The sequence below is a fragment of the Periplaneta americana genome, chromosome 13 (assembly GCF_040183065.1).
Source record: "Periplaneta americana isolate PAMFEO1 chromosome 13, P.americana_PAMFEO1_priV1, whole genome shotgun sequence".
In the NCBI taxonomy this organism is placed as follows: domain Eukaryota; kingdom Metazoa; phylum Arthropoda; class Insecta; order Blattodea; family Blattidae; genus Periplaneta; species Periplaneta americana.
Window position 1 is genome coordinate 60,900,293 of NC_091129.1, and position 23,941 is coordinate 60,924,233.

At 34.9% G+C, this 23,941-nt stretch overlaps 1 protein-coding gene across 1 annotated transcript in view; it reads left to right on the top strand.

Moving 5' to 3' along the window:
• LOC138711999 (probable G-protein coupled receptor No18) overlaps window positions 1-23,941 on the top strand; it is a 1,860,709-nt gene that overhangs the window by 713,828 nt on the left and 1,122,940 nt on the right. The window contains exon 3 of the mRNA XM_069843351.1: window positions 7,629-7,685. The gene's annotated coding sequence lies outside the window, so the exon portion shown is untranslated. The remainder of the gene's footprint in view (window positions 1-7,628; window positions 7,686-23,941) is intronic.

Consider the following 23,941-nt stretch of genomic DNA (forward strand, 5'->3'; position numbering starts at 1 on the left):
CTGTAATTTTTTGTATCTGAGCGAGACCCTGACTTATAAATTGGCACCACTATTGCAAGTGCATACTTCAGCATTTTGAAGCGGTACTTTTAAAATTAAATTATGGTTTATTTATCGACGCTCGCAACAGCAGAGGTTATATCAGCGTCGCCGGTGTGCCGGAATTTTGTCCCGCAGGACTTCTTTTACTTGTCAGTAAATCTACTGACATAAGCCTGTCGCATTTAAACATACTTAAATGCCATCGACCTGGGCCGGGATCGAACCTCCAGCCTCGAGCATAGAAGGCCAGTGCTGTACCAAAAACGCTACCGAGGGCGATGTGATACTTTCAGGATTATATATTTCTCAACATGTACTTATGCGCACACACGCACGAATGCACGCACACGCACATAGTCGAGGAGGCAAGACCTGTCCTGTTCGTATAATATTAACCTTAATGAAACATAGTCTTTTTCTGATAGTTAATTCTTTTTTCTCCTTTCGCACAATTCATATGCCAGATCCCACCTCCTCATCTCCTACATACACAAAAATATTCGACTAAAATGACCTAAAATTACAAAATAAAACTAAATGAAAAGAACAGATGTTAACGATGAACTAATCAAGAACATTTCAAAAAGCCATGACATAGGCCCATCTAATGGTAAGAGACATGGGTAGATCAAGAAGGTGATGGAGAGGCGATTTGAATTGATTGTGAATGAAATGGAATTATATATAATACATTTATATTGTGTACCATATATTTAAGTTGCTTGATATCAGATAATAACACAAAATAATCTGATTGGAGAATGAGGGAATTATATATAGACAACTTTGAAGTTATGGTGAAGATAGAAATCCCTTGCATCAACTGGGTATGAAGTCGTGCACTATCAGTAAAAATTGGAGTCACTCTTTAAAATAAGCACACTAGCAAACAATGAGAAATAAAATTCTCTCATTCAGTTGTGCAAACTATGGGAAAGTTTATTTTTAAATGTTCTGTTTCCCAAGCGACATTGTGTACATTCAAGTGTTATGTTTATTGCATGTAGTAGACGGTTTTATGACTGCGTGGGACAACGCACAGTTCTTCTGTAAAATTTATTTGTCATATCTAGGTCCCTTCGGGTCGGAAAGGAATCAGTAATACTTAGCTTGCAATTAAATACGTCCCTTTGCTGTAATTAAGGCACATCATGTTAAAACTTCGGTATAGGAAGTTAGAAAAGTTCGGGTACTGAGCATAATGCAATAATTATAAGCTGCTTTTTTACATGCCATCATGAATGCCATTAAGGGCTGCCTGAAGATCGACTGGATAGTACCCTCCCCCTTTCTTCGCTGTTTTTATTTTATTTTCACTTAATCTGTTCTATTAGTTGTTGAGTGATAGAAATAAATTACAAATTAATGTGAAAATCTGATAGTGCCAATAACTGTCTTATCATAGGCACGCTCGGAAGTTTTGTTGCAAAATCAGATACCTCACTAAAACATAATTTTTCAGTATGAAGGAAAAAGGTTAGCAAAGAACCAAGGATTTGCAACCAATACTATTTTTCATCATACAAATCCACGTGATTTATCTGACTTTGGAGCATAACAGTGCTATAGCATTTGTAGAATCACATGAAGATATGAAATATAATATTAACTCAGTTTCGGAAAAAAAAAAAAAAAAAGTGATGTCTGGTTTTGCAACTACACACCTCACATGGCATTGAGAAGATAATAATTTTTCAAAATTCTTCTCAACACAGTATTGACATGGGGTGCCAACAATTCAAAATTAATATTTTTATATTGCAGTTATTGGCACCTCTGTTACTCGCACTAGCAATGGTCGAATGGTATGAATTTTTACTATAAATCGTGAAATACACATTACTTACATTGCTTGTGTGTATTAAAATGTTCGGTGTTGTTTTTAATAGTCCAAAAAATGAAAAGTCAAACCAATTCCTTATCACTCATAATAAGAAATTACTTACTTGCAAATGGCTTTTAAGGAACCCGTAGGTTCATTGCCGCCCTCACATAAGCCCGCCATCGGTCCCTATCCTGTGCAAAATTAATCCAGTCTCTATCATCATATCCCACCTCCCCCAAATCCATTTTAATAAGCCTATTATCCTCCCATCTACGTATCGGCCTTCCCAAGGTCTTTTTCCCTCCGGTCTCCCACCTAACACTCTATATGCATTTCTGGATTTGCCCATACGTGCTACATGCCCTGCCCATCTCAAACGTCTGAATTTAATGTTCTAATTATGTCAGGTGAAGAATACAATGCGTGCAGTTCTGCGTTGTGTAACTTTCTCCATTCTCCTGTAACTTCATCCCTCTTAGCCCCAAATATTTTCATTCTCAAACACCCTTAATCTCTGTTCCTCTCTGAAAGTGAGAGTCCAAGTTTCACGATCATATGAAATCAGAATCCCGACACGTTGAAGGATACGAAGCACCATGAGAGGAAATACAGCGCTGCAGACGAGTGTTGAAGGTATCAAAACATAAATATATGACTGTGTATGTGTCAACGATCAGTGGCGTCACATTCTAAAAAAAATTATAAATTATTGTTTATTTAACGACACTCGCATCTGCAGAGGTTGTATCAGCGTTGTCAGTGTGCCGGAATTTTGTCCCGCAGGAGTTCTTTCACATGCCAATAAATCTACTGACATGAGCCTGTCGCATTTAAACACATCTTAAATGCCATCGACCTCGGCCGGGATTGAACCCGTAACTTCGAGCATAGAATGCCGTACGCTACCGAGGGTGACGCGTCACATTCAACTGAAATCCTTATTATAAGTCCCGGAAAGAAACCAGTGCCAATCATTTAACAGGTGCCAATGACTACCGTATTCAGTTTTATTGTTTATACATCTCATTCATTTGTCTCACATCCTTTGTTTTTTTTTCGTCGCCTGGCAACCTCGATTGTTGTTATTGTTGATTAGAGCTGAAGAGAATAAAACTACAAAGACTATTGTTGATTATACTGTACATTATTTCAGATATTAACACAAACTAATATTATATTAAGGAATATTATGGTTGTGTATGATAAACCTATTCTTTAAACACTTAAAACAAGATAGAGGATAATAAAAGCCGAGAGTTTGTGAAAGTATGCAAAAGTTAAATAGCACATAGGGAATGCTCTGCTGAACATTTTGAGATGGGGAACTTGTAGTCTGCGAAGCAAGCTTAAAGAAATAACATGAGGGGGAGAGCTGAAGGCTAGGCAACCCATGATGCATTTTTTTATTTACATATCGTCGACAAGGTGACTGTCTTATCGTATTTACATTGTCACATGATAGAACATGCTATGAATCAACGATAGATCCTTTCATACCATTTGATGTATGATGGCCCAGTACTGATATATCTGGATCCAACATTTCCTGGTGGGTGGATTGGAAGAGGCGGCCCGGTTCCATAGCCTACTAGGTCATCCGACCTGAATCCGCTCGATTATTTCGTATGGGGATATCTAAAATCACTTGTGTGCAGTATGACATCGCAGTAGACACGGACATGGAATTAGTCGCCTGTGATGTGATTCGAAACATGCCAGGAATTTGAAAAGGTGCGGCAGAATCTCGTACACCGATTTGATGCTTGCATTGATTGTTGGTGGCCATTATTTTGAGCAGCTGGTGTGAGATACAATATGGTACGTTAATTCAGGTTTGTCAATGATATGGTACTGAACAATAATAACTATAAAATAATGAAGAAACTAAATGTAAATAATTACACACAAAAATTAGCTGTAAATAATCCGTAAAACAGTTCCGAAATAGGCTGTATTACTGTCTAATCAACAATGGAGAATATTTTGAACATTTAATTCAGTAAATTTAATGCATTGCATTTAGAATGTAACCCAAAATAAACTGTTTTTTCAACTTACAACCAACTGACAATAACAACAATCCAGATTGCCAGACGATGGTACAAAACAAACGATGTGAAAAAAAATGAATCTAAATACTCTTTCATATTTAAGTATCATAATATAGAGATGTCATTTGAAATTTCAAAGAAGGATGGGAAGAATCCTAAAATGCAAATAACACTGATTTTAAACGTCCTACACAGTTTATAAACTGACGTGTTTTTCGTTTAAATTATATTTAATTGAAAGATAGTTGATAGCCGTCCCAACCAAGGTTTAATAATCGGCCTCCTAATCAATTCTAAATTAATATTTATATTTAATTCAATTTTTTCTTTAATAGAAACCCTAGTTAGCTAGGCTATCATTGACAAATTTATTGGAAATGGAACAAATAATTTAGGTTGGAAGACAAATTACATTTTATAAAGAATATAAGTGATGATTAATTATGCTAATCGATGACTTCAGTGCAGTGGAGGTTATCATGTCCAGGGTGCTGTTAGAAACTTTTAATTTTCGGAAGACTTCTAAGGACTCCCGTGGGATTGTGCCTCTAGCCCCAATCATAATTCCTATAACGTCCCATATCTTGATGTTATATTTGGTCCCCAAATCGCTGCAGCATGGCAGATAAATTGCCCGTTTTTCTTTGCAGACTTCTCTCGGTTGTTCCTCGCTGTTCTCAAAACGAACTGTGAGATCGAGAATGGTCCACAATTATTTAGCCTAGGAAGCTTTGAAATGAAAGCCTAGTGTATAACAGATATTTTAGCCATGAAGCTGACAATGAGGCGATACAAATTATGGTTTGCTCAAAATCTTCCAAACAATGAATGTTAAATCGTTGCTATTTAGTCGATTATTTAACGAAGCTGAATCAACTACTAAGTTACTTAGCATAGATGGAATTGGTGATAGGGAGATGTTATTTAGTGAGATGAGATCCAGGATTCTTGTTTCCAGTTGTTTTTAGTGGATTATTTTATGACGCTGTATAAACATCTCAGATTATTTAGAGCCTGAATGGAATGAAGGTGATAATGCCGGTGAAATGAGTCCGGGGTTCAGCACCGATAGTTACCCAGCATTTGCTCATATTGGATTGAGGGAAAATCCTGGGAAAAAAAAAAAAAACTCAACAAAGTGACTTGCCCCGATCGGGATTCGAACCCGGGTCACCTGGTTTCGCGGTCATACGCACTAAAGTCCGGCTGTTACTTTAAAGATTTCAGTAATAAAGATATCTCCTGGCCTCGTTAGAAGCGATGCGCAGGGTAAACTGGTGATAGAGCTGCTACCTTGATGTTTCCAGTCAAACATCGCTGTGCGCTAATACTCCTGTAACTTAATTACCTGAAATTCGTCGTACAAATGGGGAAAACCTCGAAAAAAATCCAACCAGGAAATCAGCCCAAGAGGGAGTCGAACCCAACCCGATCGCAGCTCCAGATCAGTTGGCAAAAGTATCTATAGCCAGAGATACGTCGCCGGTGTCTCCAAGTCGATATTTATGCCACTTTTGCTGTCATTACTCGTTGATAGTCGCTCACCAAGCAAAACATAAAGTAACAGCGCGCTAAATTAAAGCAACAAAGACATCAATTGTTACTTGTTTAAGCACGTCTGTTATTATGTTACCACTTTAGTACAATGACTGATTCGTACTGTTTGTACAGACGAAGGAGGTCCTCTTTAAATTAATTTACGGGGCTTGTCTCTCGGATGTTGTTGCATATAACCATTATTTGCAAAGTCCCTTGTTAGTATTGGTTGGATGTTTATCACATGAACAGCAAAACATGGCGTGTGGTTTAATCCCACAAGTGTTCTTGTTTTAAATACACCATTATCAGACCGACTGGAGCACTGACGTCTCTTGTTGGGAACCGAAATTTAAATTACAGCATATCTAATTGGAATCTGTTCGGCAAGTTCACTTGAGGACTTCCGTCTTATCTACTATTATTCAATCAATTGCCCGTTATCCACTAAATCATACACCGGGTGTAACAGTGACCATGTTAATAATTTTCAGGGACACAAGAACATAAAACGACCTAAATAAGATGGGGAACCCATGCTGGTTGTCGCCTATTAGGATATTGATCTTGATAATCCGTTTCGCCTCTGATGTTTCCTTGTGTGATGCCGTACACATACGTAATATCCGAAGGCTCTGTCGTTTCATATTCCACCGTAGTGTCGAACTCGTTAAACTACTGAAAGTTACTTTCAGAGAACTAACAGAGACTAATACGCTAGATAGCCATCTTTGTTTACATTAAATTTGCAATGTGGAAGATGCGAACTGAATTTACGTTGTATCTACAACTCCTAGGAAATATTTACTCCAACAGATGTCTAGAATATGAGTTTGTCCAGGTACTAGCATGTTAAATATATTGAGTACATTTAGAAAGAAGACGGAGATCAACTGAATTCCAAAACATTTGAGCCGTGTAGTAAAATAAAGGAAGACATGTATAAAACAGCGCAAGTGACGTTAGATTGAGAAAGTAACAGGTTACATGTAGGAAGTTGAATGATGAGAATCATCATTATAACGATCACAGTGAGATAAAAGCAAGAGAAGTTTCTTTTCTAGCGCATACGAAGAATGCAGAATGTTGTACTACAAAAGAGTACACTTCCTGTATTTACCCAAAACTTAATAAAACTTGACTTAATTGATTTTCTGTTTAGACACTGAACCGTAATTGGCTACAGCAAGAACTATGATGATGATAATGAATGGTGATTGTACTGCTGCTGCTTATGAAAGTAATGACGATTATATTACTATTATTATTATTATTATTATTATTATTATTATTATTATTATTATATTATAGTAATTTATGTAATATTGACAGAAAGTAGTATCAAGCTTTGAAAACTAATTACTTCATCGATATTCTTAACCACATATTACATTTAAAATCTGTCTAAAGAGAGATTTAAAACTCTATGTTATCAATATTAAAACAGTCATATCAATGAAACTATTAGCTTTAAATGTGATTTTTACAGGATGTTTATTCGTTCCTGATCAATACACTGGTCATCAATAATTTTTATACTAATTAGATAAAATATGTCCAATTTTCTTATGGTATGTCTTTTATTTTTTAAACAAATTTTCAGACTTCCATTCGTATAAAGATTAACTATTTATGAAAATTTAATATAAATAACTTATATGAACAATAACACAATACTTTTTGAATTATGTGATAAAAATTTCATGCAGATGTACCTAATATTTTTTGAGAAAATGGGGTATAGCCTATGTAAAAAAAATAATTCGAATTAAGAAAAGCATTTGAAGTAAACATTTAAAGTGGAAAATAAAAATAAAATAAATGATTTTGAAATCGTTTTTATTCGAATATTTTTATAAATCAAACACCAAATTAAGTAAGAGGATGATTCATTTTTCGGATAATGTACAAAAATGATAATTTCAAAAATTGTCGGTTAGAACCTTTAAGCCTCCCTTAAAATGTAATTCACTTACTGTACTATCTGGCTTGTTCCGTCCATATTTTTTTCATACACCATACAGCAGTTGATATCACTTCCAAAATGGCACTTACAGTTAGTTTTCAGCCTGTCTTGTCCTTTTATGCTTACCACGTTCAAAAATTTAGCTTAGTCTTGTACACATAGTTATACTGATGTAACAGTTATTCAGATTTGTAACTTCTGTTTACAGATCGTGCGCTGTGCCATCTTTGTTTTGGAAGGGAAAGAAATGATGCTGCGTGTTAAGGTAAGTTTTTAATCATGATCATAGCTATTTCCTCTTCCTCATATTTGTTATAGATTTGTAGCCTGATACTGTAATGAAAGTTATTGAAGACCTTCAATGTTTTGGAATCTTCCTTGATACCTTCTTTCTGCAGGATGATTTTTTCTTAAAAATTTACTAGCCTGTTATTCAATATTCTGTCTTCAAGGATACTTCATTCACGTCATTGTACTTACAATTCTTTGGTAATTTCTTTTATACTGCTTTAATTTCTTATCTTGATATAAACATCTTTAACAAACATCAACAATTACTCTGTATTTATTCTAAAGTACGAAACAACTACAACAGAATTAGTATATTTACCGGTACGTTGTGTGAAAGTATGAAATAAGTTATTTTAAAGAAACAGCTTTTATTTTTAAAATTAATGAAGACTTAGACAGAATGTTCGCTGTCTTTCTTACACATTCTAATAAAACTTGAATTTTTAATGTTCTTGTATATACAGGTTGCCTCGGAGGAATGTAGAGTATTTGAGAATAATGTAGTTTGGGTTAATCTACTTTGATTAAATCTGATATACCTTATGTCCGAAGACTAACGGTTGGGGAAAAATTGAAGGCGAGAAGTACTGTACGTCTTGCGGTTCCGTGTACTTTACTTGACATGTTAAGCCAGATCTTTAGCACACACCAGCATCTGAGCACCACAATACCTGCGCAACACACAGAACAGAATACATGGCACTTGACATTTAATTCGTGTATTCGCATAGTGAATAAACACACATGCTTTTTGTTTATTTATTTTACGAACACAATTCATTGGCTGCTGTTGAGGAATACAGACGACATTTTCCCAATCAAAGGGGTCCATATAGTTGTGTGTTTTCCCATGTTTACCAGATGTTATTCGAAACTGGCAAGCTACCAAGTGTTTCATTGGGATCGGAAAGAGAACCGGTACCGATACCTAATATGAATTTACAATTCATGGAATTCATAAGAAAGGCAACCGTAGTAATGTGCTTTGTATAATTATTTTTTCTTATTGAGTTTGTACTTAATTATGAAATAAACATATTGGAACAACACAAGATGCAGCATTTTCTATAATGTATCATATCACAATGTTTTAAAATTTAGAAATACACCTATAATGCCCCTCTCTATTTAAAAGTTCGCCCTCAATAACATTTCAATCTTTACATTTCGAACATAGTCCTATAAGGTTAAATCGATCTCGGTTAACCCAAACTACATTATCCTGAAGTATTTTACATTTATCCTGAGACACTCAGTATGTAGATACATAACTACCTCATCAGTGACAATAATGAAATTAAACGTGTTCATAATTTCAAGGTTTTAGTTAATAACATACTCTGAAAAAATATATGTGTTGAGAAAGTTTCTATGTTTACTTACTTAATGTTTCCATTACATTCTAAACTAGAATTCATTTTTGGATTCTCACCTACAGTAATTACATTTCATCGTGTTATAACCTATAAGGGATCTACAAGAAGCTACAGAAAGAAAAATATACCGGGGTCAAATTCTCTTAAACCATGGTAATGTGAATTGAAGTGATATGTAATGCTGACACCACAACGAGATAGAGCTATCAAATGATTGCATGCGAAGTATGAAGTTGCATAAATTCAGATGTATTAAACTTGACTAAAAACATTTTATAGAAAATATTTATTGCATAGAAAAATTATCAATTTATCTGAAGGTTTCAACTAAGAGGTCCTACTGAATTGTTGTCTCTTTCATCTCGTCTTCAGTAGATACATTTCATAATGCAGAATAAAAGACAAAGCTATAGTTATCCATTACTTCTAAATGTTTATAGTCTGTGTCATCAGAAGTCTGCTGGCGAACAGAAAGAAGATAGAGGTACAAGATACGCTGTTGGTACGGAAAAAAAGAGAGAATGCAAATTCTGGATTCACTTTACAAACTTCAATAATACGTTTCTAAACTCTGGCAATGCTTCGCATGAATAGTCTCATTTCTTTTCTGGTTCAAGGAAGTAGTTAGCAGAGGAAACTTGTGTGTAAGGAATCTGATGTTGGCTACAAACAGTTTTAATGGAGAAATGTAATATTTTATAGCCTGATAAAATTTTAGTAGAATTAAATTAATTTATGAATGCAATACAGAATAGAGTAAACACAATTCTACCAGTAATCTATTCACTGATAAAATTTGAAAATGATTAAAATGTTTATTTAAACAGTGCCACGTGTAGATACATTCGAAGGTCAGCCATTTTCATATGTGATGGACTCTCTCTCTCTCTCTCTCTCTCTCTCTCTATATATATATATATATATATATATATATATATATATATATTATTGGGTTATTTTACGACGCTGTATCAACATCTAGGTTATTTGGCGTCTGAATGATATGAAGGTGATAATGCCGGTGAAATGAGTCCGGGGTCCAGCACCGAAATTTACCCAGCATTTGCTCGTAAAGGGTTGAGGGAAAACCCTGGAAAAAAACCTCAACCAGGTAACTTGCCCCGACCGTAATTTGAACCTAGGGCACCTGGTTTTTTGGCCAGACGCGCTGACCGTTACTCCACAGGTGTGGACTATATTTTGTTAATAACGACCATTACAATAAGGTTCGTAGAGACTAAATGACGCAGTATTATGTGATTATCGCGATAGTTATTATGATGACTTGATGAGAGTGGTTTTCATGGTTATGTTCGAAAGCATGATTGTATGATTATAAGAGTATGCTGGTGTTTATGGTAAACATGATGGTGTTGACGATTTTTATACATTCCTTCATTTAATATATTTCACTTACCGATAGGTAATTATTAAACTTGTGATGTTGGGCAACATGGTATATAGGCCGGGGTCATAAGGTAGTACGAGAACATTGACTTGGTTCTGCGATCGATCACGCGATAACAGGGTGCACACAAACAAATCTGAACCGCTCTAAAAGTAAATATACGCTACATAGTATTACAAAGATATATTTCTACGTACCTTTCTTTATATGCAGAAGAATTATCATAGAATTACTCGTAGGTTTGAGTTTCCTTCTTTCTTTTCTTGTGCTGCAATGTCTCGGTATATAATATCGCTTGTCACCTCGTATTTTTGTGTTACATAATTTACATGTAATTTTCCCGTCACTCACCTCAAAACACTCACCAAATTCCGCTAAAAAAATATGCGATTGAGAACAGTTAACCTTCGGCATTATTATTCAGTAGGTACACGGTTTACGCATGTAGAGTACTGACTGGTGGACGGATAGTCAACTTGAAACCATCGTAGCGCACCCTATCGGTCCCCACCGTTACAATCCTAGTAAGTATCTTTAGTGATAATATCAGGATTTCCTAAGAAATCTCTTGAATATTTGATAACATAAAGTGAACTATGTTGAAAGACGTATTTGTGTGTGACCTCTCTCTGCGTATTGAATCAAAACTACGAGTGTACTGTAACTCAAGAACTTTCAATTATTTTCTGTTTAATTTTATTTGCTACATCCAGTAGATCTTATATCAATATTGTAACTCTGATATGTCAAACAAGTAAAAAATTGTACAAAAATATACAATGTAATAGTATGCAGATTAATTAAATTTATCAGCATAAACTATTCCTCATTTGAGTAGAAGGTATGAGTATGGAGAAATTTTGTTCATTCTGTTCTAAACTTTCTCTCATGGTCATTCAAAGCTTCAAGATAACTAGAAAGTGCTTTTAAAACTGTACAGAAATACTCGTAAGTATTTCTTCTCCGTAGGTATGAGGGGTAACTTGGGAATCGAATGTCACAGAAAAATGAAACGCCCTTGTTCTCTTAGTATTCCCCTTCTTCTCCTCTTATCCCCCTTGATCTCCTTGTATTCCCCTTGTACATCTTGAATTCTCTTGTACTCCCTGAATTCTCCTTGTATTCCCTGTGTTCCCTCTGTGCTCCTGTATTATCCTTGTTCTCCTTTCTCCGTGCGCTGGTCTTCAAAAACATATTTTACATAAAGATATGTAGCATGGTAAGAAGACGAAACAAGTCCTGTGCCTAAGTGGTAAGTGGAGAGGACCAGTCCAATGACAGCTCTGGAGGAAAGGCATTGCTTGAAGGGAGCGAACGACTGCAGAGAGGGGATAATTTCTGTCATTGATTAAAGTTCTCGTTAACACTTTGTTAAAACCATAAAATTTACTTAGTCTTACGTTAAAAAAGTGTAAAATTGTTAAAAAAGGCATATACCTTCGACAGACTGCCCGTTTCAACGCTATGTCACGTCATCTTCAGTGTCTCTTGAACCACTGGTGATCTTGACTCTATGATGTGCATTTGTCGATGGTAGGGGTGGGGGGTGCGTTGTTCCTATGGTGGGGGCTGGCTGTTTGTGTGCTATGATGTATTATGACGTCGAATAATGTGTGTGTATTGAACTACAATTGTGTGTTAAGTATATATTGTGGGTATGCTATTGTATTCTTATATATTTCATACTGTTCTACATCACATCAAATTATGCAGACCACATTATCAACAATAATCATGACTACAATAATATAGAAACAGATATGGAAATTTTACACATCACACCAAAAAGTTCACAATTAAACATCCTAGAACAGTATGAGATATATAAGAATACAATAGCATACCCACAATATATACTTAACACACAACTGCAGTTCAATACACACATTATTCGACGTCATAATACATCATAACACACAAACAGCCAACCCCCAACATAGGAACAACACACCCCCATCGACAAATGCACATCATAGAGTCAAGATCACCAGTGGTTCAAGAGACACTGAAGATGACGTGACAAAGCGTTGAAACGCGCCGTCTGTCGAAGGTATATGCCTTTTTTTTTTAACAATTTTACACTTTTTTAACGTAAGACTAAGTAAATTTTATGATAATTTCTGTCTCAACTCACTATCAAAATGTTAAGATACGACAGTATCTATTCTGTCCTTAGTGGGCGCAAGCCGATGCTGTCCGCAACACACTCCCGCACTGCTAGGATCCGCCCATTCGCTTCTCTCCATCTAACTCCACAGATTTCGGACACGAAGTATAGTTCTACGTAAATGTATGCCGCATTGTAAAGCTATGCACTTGTCGATTTTCTTTGTAACAGCTAAGTCTAAGAGAAGGTAAGTGGAGAGCTAAATTTGTGCCTATCAAAATTCTCTTTTTGTTATCAATTTCACATGGATTCAATAAATATCATGTTATGGTAGCGGTCTCCCGCATTCTGTTCTTCAATAAGTGAAGCAATATATCATTCATTTAGGAAGGCTTGCACTTAGGTGTCTGTGGGTCCAACCTGTCATTTACAGACAATACTGCGTAAGTGTAAATAATTCCATGATTGATGTGCTTTTTACTAGGAACTGAAGCCACAGTGGGAGTTTAATGCTGTCCCTCGGGTAATCAGTCCGCATTACAGCGACCTCGAGCCACGCTATATGAACAGTTCTGTTTATTACTAATTTAACAAAGTAGAGGAAATTTATGGGTTTTGTGACAGTTGTTACGATCATTTCGCAACACACGTAAATGTAAACCTAACTTTACAGTGGTGAATATTTTCAACTAACCATAAAGATGTTGAAACAATACGTTCTAATTTTGGTGCACGATCATAAATTACTATGTTGTGAGATGGAATATAATATTCATTTAGTTTCTATTTCAATAAATCCAGTCACATTCAATATCTGACGTTAACACTGCACGTACATCGATATTTTACTGCAGAGAATGTTTTATTTCTCAGAAGCTCGGAGTATTTATTAACTTAACGAGCGCCTGGGGATCATTAAAACGTCCTGGTTGTTCCGAAATAGAACTACAAGAAGATATATTTGTTTGTAAAAATGAATATCTCAAGATAGATAAGGTTTCAAGTTCTCATTCCAAGACAGAAGGGAATATAAATCTTTAATATATTCTTGAAGTGAAACTTTGTTCTCCCATTAAAAGCCGCGTTGTTATAGAAACTAGCAGAATTGGCTACCGGCCGTGATGTATGTGAAAGTCAGTGCGGTGTTTTCATGAGGGAGGGTGGAAAAGACAGCCGTGATTTCGAATTTTATTTAGGGCATGGATGTTTGTCCATTGTCAATGTGATGCTCAATATTGTCTTAATAGATGCTCTGTGTGAAGGTAATTAAAATTATTGATAGGAGTAAAGAGATTAATCTTGCACAGGATAGGGACCGATGGCGGGTTTATGTGAGGGCGGCAATGAACCTCCTGGTTCCGTAAAAGCCATAAGTAAATAAGTAAGCACTAGGAGTAAACAATCTAATAAAAGGAAAAAAACACTAATATAGTGATGATATAATATTGGAGATGATGGTGGATGTTATTATGATTCTGGTGTTCGGGATAACGAAATTAATAACAAAATGGTGAATTTTATAACAGTGATGCTGATGAAGGAAACTAAGCTTACGGTATAGCTCGCGTAAGAAACGATTATCGAAAACCAATGGTGGCGTTGCTGTCTGTTTTGACGTGTGTATCTAGGCACTCCGAGGGGGGAGAGGTGCGGGCCGATGGAAGTACTCTCTCTTCCAAGAAGATGAACAAATGAGGACATTGTTGTGGAAATAAAGAACGTAGCCAGAGAAAAATTCGAAGCTAATTAACGCGCAACATATGTTTACGAATGAAATAATAATACCGTGCGATACAAGACACGTATTCACATGCAATGGAACAAACTAAAGTCGTAATGTAACTATCACAACGCAAGAGACTGATTCTATCGATGTCATTTCTCTTCCGACTGTACTCTCGAATATCATTCAAGTTATCTCGTGACCTTTCCTGTCGCCCGCTCTTCCTTATCGCAGTGTTTGATTCGCACTCCTTCCGTCGGTAATCCGTGGTTGCGAGACCTATACATTCTTGACGACAGCAATGATGATGCTTGATTTTGATGAAGATAGCAGTGGAGATTGTTATGATATGTAGATTAAATTAAAGTATTATTGCAATTGATGACAATGCCGATGACGGAAGTGGTGATGGTACTAAGAGTGATTGTGGTGATTATAGTAGTAGGCCTAATGATAGTGATGTTCTTGACGATAATGATTTTGTAGTGGTAGTGATGATAATATCGTTCATGTGACATGTAGTTACATTCAGAATCATGGCGATTGTATTAATGATGGTAATTGTGATAACACTGATTATACTGTAGGCGATGATGGTGATGGTGATGGTGGTGCTGACGTGGATGATTTTGATGATGATGTCCATATTGTGACGGTGTGGATGATTCTGATAACGTGGACGATTATGATGACGTGAATGGTTATGATCATGGGTGGGCAACTCGCACTATCAAAGTGTCAACACAACCTCAGTGCAGGTAGAACGGACTCTGTACTAGCTGTAGTGTCTGTATGCGGTTCTTACGACAAGCAAGTTCGCTAGCGTCTTCAGTTAAGTGTCTGCTCGTTTGAAGTGAAAAACAATATAATCCCCACATCATTTCCCTTTAGTGATGAGCCGAAAGAGAGAGATTTTTTATTAAGAAGGGAGATAAAGCTTGCATTATGTTCTATTAAACTTTCTGACGCATGACATTTTGTGTTACAAATAAACACAATGAAGATTTTAGTAAAGAATACTATTGTCTAGATCTGCTTCAGAATAGCTGAAGGTAAAAATGGGATATCAACAAGGTGAGACTGATATCAAATATCGTTAGCACGTTGTGCGTGCGAGTTACAGAATTGCACGACATAATATGATCGACTAAGAGCATTTATGGATAAAACTGAAATGTGGCAGTATCATGTAGGACATAAACAACTTCACTTTCTTTGACTATAAACTATCTCGAAGAGTCATAAGAAAATCTTTTTATCAAGTATAAGACTCTACTTCAAGACCTACAGCAGAATTCACTGATAAGTTTGAAGAAACAGTGACAATTGAAAAGGAATTGAGATTTTTCTGAAATCCTTTTGCCTTACAGTCGATAGACGATCCTGAAAGTTTATAATTTGAATTGATAAATGTACAGAACAGCACGCCACTCAGATTCCAGCGAAATCGGGAATCGAACTGTTCGTAATGCTGCCTATGTCAGAATTTCCAAATATACTCTTTGCTTCCACATTATGTGCTTGGGACATAGTTTAGTACAAGAAAGACGTGTAAAAGCTCTCAATGTACAGAAAGAGCTCAGAAGTAAGTTTATTTCATTAAAAAAATTACATCCTTGAATTTCTGATTGTTTGCGAATACAGATTATTGCTTTTCTGAGAACAGAGGAATACTCTTTAATGTATAAAGGCTTGTAAATTCTCACGGTCTACGTTTAAAATAACAAATACAGTATTAACAAATAGTGCAATAATAAATAAGTGTTGCAGATATGTTTGTTGTATATTAAACAGGTTGTATTCAGTTTGTCTTTCTAATACTAAACTAATTTACAAAGCTAGAAAATAATACAATTTTGTTATGTGTACTTAGGTACAGTCTGACTAAAATTACTATAATTATTTTACCATGCGTCATTCCGAAATTCAAATCATGGAGTAGATATCACGACCACATGCATGAGCCGCCAGAGGGCACTGTGGCATTGAACTGCTTTTGCAGCGAAACTGCAAACAAATTGTAACTGCTGCGACTGGCTCCGTCTGTCTTTCTCTCTCTCAAGTTTTTTTAGCACTTTGTGAGCAGGAGTTGCCCACCCATGTTTATGATCTTCGAGTATTAAGGTAAATAGAGAGGGCGTTCAATACTACTCTACCGGATGAACGAAGCACCAAAATAACAGCTCTCTCAGCTCTATCCGATCAGCTGATCTTGGGCAAAACATTACACAGTATGCTATAAGTACATGCAATTTATTACAAAGATTACGAATATGACAGTCTATTCTAGAATGTATTAAGATAAAAAAGTTTTAATAGATCTAATTTTGCAAGTGTCATGTTTTAATGGCTTGTTTTGTAGTACAACATGAAATAACTTAAAGATAAGCCTGATATAAATGTTACATGAAATTATAGGATAATTTTACTGTCGACGTTTTTGTGAGGAAATTGAAGTTAGAAGTTACTGAAACATGTATTAAGTAAGACTGAAACAAAGAAGTTGGCAGAAAAAAAGGACACTGCTCTTTTTAAAAAATGTTTATTCATGACAATATGTTTACGTCCCTTGATAGTATTTTGCACTTTGTCTGACAGTACCCTTCATTTGGGTGGAGTGAAAACATGGGTTATATAACTTTTATTGATTTGAAAACTGTAGTAGTGTGAGAAAGTTGTGTCTTACAGAAACATTAAATATAATAGCGTTGAGTTTGTGATTAATATGTTGAGGGCCATAGGCTACCGAGCCTTATGTTCTAGAAATTCTTCTTAAGTTCGGTAAGTTTATTTACTAGTAAAACGAGAATATAGGCCCACCATGCCTTTATATAATACTTTAATTTACAGATTAATAAAAATACAATTATGTAATCCCATAAAAAGGAAAAATTCACATAAATAGTCACAAATTGGCAGCTACTTATACAAAAAGTAAGAGAAAGAACATGGTTTTTCGCTCTTTCGCATAAAATGAATGTTTGAAAAAATGCAACGAAAAATGTTAACTCATGTTTCAGATCTTTAAAATTTCCTGAGTAATTATACGTAGGTAACAATGAAACATGGATATCTTGTAAATTATAATTAAATCCTCACAATAGGCCTTGTAACTAAATATAAAATTACAATAATACTGTTAAAATGAAAACTTACAAATGAAGCAATGACACAATAATTATTTATATAAAAACTAGAGGAAAATAATATTTCTACGTTATTTCACATAAATTGGATATTTAAACAGAAATAAAAACAATATAAACAACAGTATAGGCCTAATACTTTTTTATTTTTATACATTGTATTCTGATTTTGTTTCAAACCTAGGTAAAACTGTTCTTGAATCAATTAAAACATCTATATTTTTACTCATAGTGGAACTGGAAGCTTCAGTCAGAAGCTTCATGCATCTCTCAACTGGCTGAGTGTGACAAGGAAATAAAGGAAACTCCAACGCCGAAATTTCTGGATCATTGATGAATACTTCGATGCCATTTTCTCGACATAGTTTTGAAAATTGGTGATGCTGTAATTAAATTTTCGGCTATACTAGCGCTGGGATAGTTTCCTTTGTACTCAGTTTATACACCATACATATTCGAATCTAATCTGTAACAGATTATATTTAGTTAGTGAGGCCTTTGTTATGCCTTGCATATATGATTAACTGCATATCCACAAAAAATCCCTTCTGAATTCCGAAATCACGAGAACTACCTTAACGCTAGTTTCAGCTAGGTAACTGTTTGAGTTCGTCATCCATAGACGCATAATCAAGGGGGGGGGACCTGTACAGGCGCAATTATATGCTGCACAAGTCATTACCATCTCTACAATTTAATAGGACATGTAGTTACTTTGTTGAAATAACTTGAGACCTATTGAAGATTCGATTGCAAAACTGAAACAGGAAAACGAAACAAATAGGATAATTTGGTAACTTGGGGTAAGAATAATAATAATAATAATAATAATAATAATAATAATAATAATAATTACTAATAATAATAATTTATTTATTTATTTAATCTAGCAGAGCTAAGACCAGTAGGTCTTCTCTTCCGCCCAGCCAGACTCTAATTCTAATAGAATAAATTGGTTACATAGTTATTACATTGATATCTAGACCATAAAACAACATGAAAGTAAATAATGAAAGTTCGATAAGTAATGTTAGTGTGACAATAATAAACATTGGTAAGAAATAGTGATGATGATAATGATAATAATAATAATAATGAGATAATTTAAATATTTATTCTGTGATATATATAACCATTAAATATTGAGAAACCTGAAAGAGCTATTATTGTTAACAAGAATTGTTAGAAAAATATTTCGTTAGTCTAGTCTTAAATTGGTTTGATGTCTGACAGTCCCTGACATTACTCGGTAGGGAATTCCAAAGTCGAGGAACAGCCACCTATGCCTAGGCCTACACCTCCGAATAGGTTACTGGCCTGGCTCTTCGGTGTGAATGCAATTTAGTCTGGCCTTTCCTTGTACAGAAACATGTGAAGTTGAAAATATTAAGGAATGGGTACACAGGAGAAAACAAGAATGCAATAAAATCTTTAAACAGGATGGATAGTAACAGAATTGTTAAAATTGCAAGGATAATCTTCTTAAAGGTAGACGAAGACAGGGACGACCCAGAAAACGATAGTATGACGACTTGAGATGAGGCAACGAGAACTGAAGAAAGAACAGACTATAAGAGTATAATGGAAGAATGAAGAAGAAGAAGCAGAAGAAGAAGAAGAAGAAGTGGAGGTAGTGATATTCGTGACAGTAGTAGATACGATAATGGTGATGCTGATGATGATTGTGGTGCGATGGTGGTGATGTTGCCAACGGTATTTATAGAAGGCGCTCATTTCTCTAAGAACGTCTGCAAATATTCTCGGTTTTTATATAGAAGTCGCTCGATAACTCTTTGTTTTCTTTGTATCTATTTGAACATTGGTCTGGAAACAAAAAAAGATACGGACTATTGTAATGCTAGTATCTCCCAAGTCGGTTGTCTTGCGGTGCATTGTATTGTGTAACCATGGAAAACATGCTCGGGCTGTTGATAAAAATATGCGGCCTCCAGTGTATTATTCTGTACGATTGAGAATACAGGAATAAGTGGAATGGAGCAAACTGCGAGCGAACAGACTTGTGAATAATTCGGCGCAATAGCGTCGATCGAACACTGCTCGACGAATGCGATTTACCTTGATAAAAAGTAGGCGCTTATCTGCAATCTAGTATTCGTTTCAACGTGTATATACCAGGATAGAAATCCCGACTATTTATAATTTCTTTTTTTGTGCGAAGTAAGTAAAAAATTACTCTAAATTTTCACAAAGGGAATGTTTAACTGACAAAAGTCGCTATAGAAGCACATTTATACTACTAATTCCACAATTTGGGACATCTGGCCGACATCTAGGGCTGACCACTAGGATCCAGAATACAAAGCAGAGGTTAAATTAAAAATAATATACAATATGATTTGCGGAGAGAATGCAGAACGATGATAAATTTTAAAATAAAGTACAATTTGATTTCGGAGAAACATGAGATGAAAGCACAATTAAAAGTAGTGAAATTAAGTAAAAAAATAATAATATTACGTAGTGTTATACAAGTGATTGTGTAAAATGGATAATGAATCTCTCAATACCATTAGACAAATTTTGTTAATGGCCTTATCAAAAAATTTCAGAGAAAGGAGAGCGGTTTTTTTAAACTTAAATGAAGTTCCCCTAGCGCCAAAAAGAAGTCCTTTCACTTCTCATATATTAATATTCATTTTGTATCTCTCACTGAAGTGAGAAATACATGCATTGTAAATAGACTTCTTTCATCGTTAACGTTATTGGCTTGTTGATCTTCCTTCTCAAAACGGACAGTAAGGTCAAGAATGAGACTTCTTTGATTCCGGCGATCGATGGCTATGTCTGCTCTTCTCGTTGACCCATTCTCAGCCAAGCAGTACGCTTCTTCGTAAACCTCCCACTTTGCCTTCCGAAGAGTGGTTGCGATGGAGCTTTTCACTTTATGGTGGCGATTGTTCCTCAGTAGTTCTCCTTTAGTGCAATAATCCAAAACATGTTCAAGGGTTTCTACTTCGCTGCGTCCTGAATGACGACTGTTTTGATCTTGGAAGGAAAGTTAAAATTAATATTTGTAAAACAGAAATGAGCATAAGGTAGGGTTATGTTATTATTATTATTATTATTATTATTATTATTATTATTATTATTATTATTATTATTATTATTATTAGATTTAGATTTATTGAAATTCAAATAATACAAATACAAATATGTAATGAAAAATAAAACATAGCGCAAAAGCACAACACAATAGTAACAAAAACGAAAGAAAAAAAATACCGATAAACATTCCTTTCCGTTAAAGTTCAAAATCATACTGAAAATATATTTCTTACACTATACATATCACAATAATTGTTCTATTAATAAAATTATAACTGATTCACATCTGAAAAGGAAGATGCTTGAGATCGGGTGAGAAAAATAATAAACTATATCGAAAAAAATATCACAACTACGAGTAAACTGTTAATTGTAATTACACATAAAAATAAACAGTGAAAAAAATAATATTACATATACATAAACATATTAAGTTAGGAATGAGACATTGTTAAAGTGACAATAATTAAAGAATAAGAATTCAAATGATGATTATAATTTTAACAACAGTTCAAGAATTTGTTGTTTTTTTTTAATAATTTGTTCTTTAATAATTTCAGTTTCGGATTCCTCTTTAAACAATCTTGAGCCGAAATTAGAACTGTGCCTCTTAACATTTTGGTTCAATGAGGGGGAGCGAAATATTGTGTATTTCTATATTGTGGCCATGATCGAATGATATAAATTTAGTTTGATATTTGTAGTAGAAATTCAAAATATTTAGTAGTGTACACAGACAAAATCTGGCGATGGTATACCGAATGGTGTACAATAGGTTTTCAGAAGTATATACTGAACTAATCACATTTTCGGTTATTCGGAAGATATAACATAGTTGCTATACGACTTATGAAATGATTCTCATATAAAGACGTGGTGGAAAATAAGAGATCAGACGTCGGTTAGGTTTCGGCATAGAAGAAGAAATGGGAGATACGCTCCGATTTGTAAAGTTAACCCTTAAATTGGCAAAACTTCATTTCTCACACTAGTTTATTAAACTGTGTCGGACTGTAAAGAAAACAACTATCTCAATATCCATATTTTATATGTTGTGCAATATTATAGTACTGTGAAATTTTAATTTTCCTACCATTTTTTTTTCTATTGTTCTATTAAAATTATAGCCTACTAGTGGCTTGTGCTGCAAATGCTGCAAACTAAGTTCATTAGACGTTCAAATAAAAATTTTTCAGATTTATCTTCAATGAAAAATACCAGACATTTTGAAAGTTATTTGCTTCCATAATAATGAAACATACTCCCTCTGAATAGTAATTTTATGCCAAATACTTTTTCTTGAACCTATCCACCTTCAGTTTTCGAGTTTCAACGCGAAAACGCAAGTAACAATGTCAGGTCCATCAGTGGATTTTTCATGTGGGAGTAAAGCAATAGTTATTTCAGGTCATTGTGGATTGTAGGTGAAAGTTAAAAGAAGTCAGGTTTGCTATGCTTTCGAACAATAGACATAGAATCTTGGTATATCTGCTGCATGTAGAGGGTAAAATAATTTTATGCTGCTAAGAGATATTGGTGAAATGATGGGAGAGTACAAAATTTTGTAGGCTTCTTATTTTATGAGTAAGTAATACCTCTTTGTCTTCCTTAGGAACTGTAATTTTTGCGCTCCCACGAGCCAATACTAAAGAGAATGACGCAAATAAATATCTACACCACACCGCCATTAAGTGTATGAAAAAGACCCAACCCCACTTTATATATATAAGTGGCGGCTATATATATATAGCCGCCACTCAGTAAATTATAGAAATGAATATCTAATTTAAGATATTCTCTACATCTACTTGTATAACCCCAAAATATTCCACTTTTATACCATCAATATAGCATTAATATGTATAATTAATGAAAAATAGTCACATTATGGCAATAACTATAATAATATTTCATTTGTAATGGTAATAATGTCATCAAACCACTTCAAGTTTTGTAGATTTTAATATCCAATACATAGCTATATTCAGAAAATTACACACGGCAGAATCAGACCTGTAAATTATTTTTAGTAAGTCTTGAAGTTTTTAATAACCAATTTAATTTGAACTCTAAATATGTCAGCAATCCTGCAGGTCATGGCCTTCATGTAATAGCCTATTGTTTATTGTAGTGTGTGTTTTGTTTTCTTTTGATATCCAATTAGTTCTCAAAACTAACGAAAGATGGATTTTTGAAAATAGGAAAATGATGTAGGAAAATTGACATTTCACCGAAAACTACTATTTTTCTGAAAAACATTGATTTCCAAGCTTCAAAATGAGGGATCATTTATTAAAATCCGTTCAGCTGTTTTCCCGTAATTTCCATTATATTTATAGATAGCCTACTAACCTGTTGTATCCTATAGCATACATTGCCAATTTAAGGGTTAAGGAAAGAAAACCTCTATAAAAATCTCAACTAATTATCCAGAGCAACCGAGATTCGAACGTAGACGCAAGCCCAGCCGTAGATTAGGAAAGCAGTTCTTACTCCTGAATTGACGTCGCATAAAGATTCATAAAGTACTTCGTCTCTCCCCTCACAGGAGCCTTTGTCGTTCATTCGTTTTCACCCACCGATTCCTACAATAAGAATTGCAACAAACAAGGACTCTCTCGCCTGAAAACTTCAGTTCTATAGCAGGGGCGGCATACACTTGAGATGTGTTTCAATATAACATATAGCCATTCCAATATTAATTAATATTCCCTTGCAATAACCAATCTCCTCCAATCCAGCAATTTCCTGGCTCGTAGGTAAACAGATAGAATAGCCCGAGGAGCCAAGTGCTGTCAGTGCCCTTTAGAGGCGAGTCACTGGTAGATGACAGTTGCGAATCGAAAAGTTATTAATTAGAGGTGAAGAGGCAGTTTGCTATCCAGTCTGCATGAGGGCTCTGATTTCCGCGCTAAATAAAGATTAATTTAACGTGACAGGTCTGTTAGCTGGAGGCTGGATGACGTTTTGTGCCTGCTGATAAATTGGTGCAACACATTTCCACACATGCGTATTTCATTCTCTTTAATTACAGAATTGAAAAACGAGTAAAAGAGTCATTTATTTTGTCACAAGCATCAAGAGTAATTTAGTGGAAAGTGTTTTCGAGTTGCGTCTATTATTATAAAATACCTTCAAAACGTTTTAGTGGTGTTAGTGTCGAGCTGGCTGTGAAAATGTCAATACAAGAATTTTATTGCAGAATGTTTACATTTAAATTTGAGCTTTCGACTGTAAATTATGTAGGGGAGACCTTTAAATCTTCAACTTAATTGTGACCCAGTTTTATAAATTTTTCATGTCTCCCCACAAAGGATGAAGTGGTAATGTTCCAGACTACAACTCTAGAAGCCATAGCAGGGAAATAACGACTATATCGCCTACCAGAAGTTACCACATTATCG